General features: G+C 36.0%; 1 protein-coding gene across 1 annotated transcript in view; it reads left to right on the top strand.

Annotated features, from left to right (window-relative positions):
- Positions 1-1,600: 1,600 nt before the first annotated feature.
- LOC106054903 (transmembrane cell adhesion receptor mua-3-like) overlaps positions 1,601-2,054 on the top strand; it is a 115,367-nt gene continuing 114,913 nt past the window's right edge. Inside the window, exon 1 of the mRNA XM_056045737.1 lies at positions 1,601-1,939. The gene's annotated coding sequence lies outside the window, so the exon portion shown is untranslated. The remainder of the gene's footprint in view (positions 1,940-2,054) is intronic.

Genomic DNA, 2,054 nt, shown 5'->3' with positions numbered 1-2,054 from the left:
TTTGAGGACATTAAAGCGCCATAACTCTGCCAACCAATGCAAAGTCATGAACTTTCATATAATTGTAAGCCTTTAGTTCATACAGTACTAGTACATGTGACCGAGTCCATTAAATAAATGTGAGTTGGAAGTACCGGATTAGAGAGTATGACAGATTTATGTGTGTAAGATGAGCCAATCCAGGAGGGACTAAACAAGTTCTAGGTGAATTTATGGCGCACTCTCTCTGCACGCAGAAACACATAACACACACACACACACAGATAACCTGGAGAAATGATTCTTTGTTTGAACTCAGCTCCAGGGGTGAGATAACTCTTGCTCTCTGCTTCAACTAAACATTGCTTAGTTTATCTTTTGGCGATCTTAACAGAATTGCCGCCCCTTGAGAATATTTTGTTTGATACTGGTTTGGGCGGGGGGGGGGGGGGGGAGGTGAGAGGACTGTAACGAGCTTGGTGTCTTATTGGAGAATAAAACATAAGTTTTCAACTGAAGAAGAGCCAATAACAAAATGCATACAAAACATAGAATATCGCACGGATTGGCCAAAACATAGAGTGTAAAACATAGAATATCGCACGGATTGGCCAAAACATAGAGTGTAAAACATAGAATATCGCACGGATTGGCCAAAACATAGAGTGTAAAACATAGAATATCGCACGAATTGGCCAAAACATACAGTGTAAAACATAGAATATCGCACGGATTGGCCAAAACATAGAGTGTAAAACATAGAATATCGCACGGATTGGCCAAAACATAGAGTGTAAAACATAGAATATCGCACGAATTGGCCAAAACATAGAGTGTAAAACATAGAATATCGCACGAATTGGCCAAAACATAGAGTGTAAAACATAGAATATCGCACGGATTGGCCAAAACATAGAGTGTAAAACATAGAATATCGCACGAATTGGCCAAAACATAGAGTGTAAAACATAGAATATCGCACGAATTGGCCAAAACATAGAGTGTAAAACATAGAATATCGCACGAATTGGCCAAAACATAGAGTGTAAAACATAGAATATCGCACGAATTGGCCAAAACATAGAGTGTAAAACATAGAATATCGCACGAATTGGCCAAAACATAGAGTGTAAAACATAGAATATATGTAGATGCAAAATACAGAATTACACATGAAATCGCAAAAAATAAAATTGAATATATAATTGCAAAATATAGTTACAGAAGCAATTGACCAAATATAGAACTACATGTGCAATTGAAAAATATATAATTACATATGCATTTGGAAAATATATAATTACATATGTAATTACAAAACATAGAATTGCATATAAATATAAAATTAAATGCACATGAAAAAAAAAGATACAATTACACATAGGTGTACACAGTGTGCTCAATTTATTTTGACATCTTAGAAACAAAAACATTAAAAAAAATACCAGTATTAAAATTTTGTGTGACCCATTTTTTTTCATTGTGTGTGTGTGACACCATCACCTAGGAACCAGAAATGTGAAGACAGAAACAGCTCGTCACAGACTTTGCTGGATGTGTGTTTGAACGTGCGATATGATCTACTCCACAGAGCACTCTATGCCGTTATTTTAGGAACGCAGGTCTCGGGGTTAGCGTAGATTTTTTTTTCCTTCTTTTTACTACCGTGTGGCTTGAAGTCAGGTTTATAGGTAACAACATGACTTAGCAAGTACCGTGATATTTATATACGTTACATCAGGACTGCAAACATTTATGCTGGGAAATCTGTTTGTTGTTGGCTGCCATAAAGTTGGTTTCTCAAAAAGTCAATTTTAAGGGAAAATTAAATCACGATCAAACGGATTTACGCTACAAACGGTGGATGTGGATACGATTTGTTATTGGTAGTTATCTAGACACCAGGTAGCTGGACTAGATTGTGGATTTAAAAATATATTTGCCGTCTCTTCCTGAACAGGTGAGTTTAGGATTTTCCTTAATACAAAATAGTAAATATATATTGACAGGTCTTTCTATTGAAAACAACAACAACAAGGTTACAAAGAAACCACAAACTCAAAATCGGTCCCCGA

This window comes from Biomphalaria glabrata, chromosome 11 (genome assembly GCF_947242115.1).
Source record: "Biomphalaria glabrata chromosome 11, xgBioGlab47.1, whole genome shotgun sequence".
NCBI classification, from domain to species: domain Eukaryota; kingdom Metazoa; phylum Mollusca; class Gastropoda; family Planorbidae; genus Biomphalaria; species Biomphalaria glabrata.
Note: the sequence above shows the minus strand (reverse complement) of the source record. Positions and strands in the feature narration are given on the sequence as shown.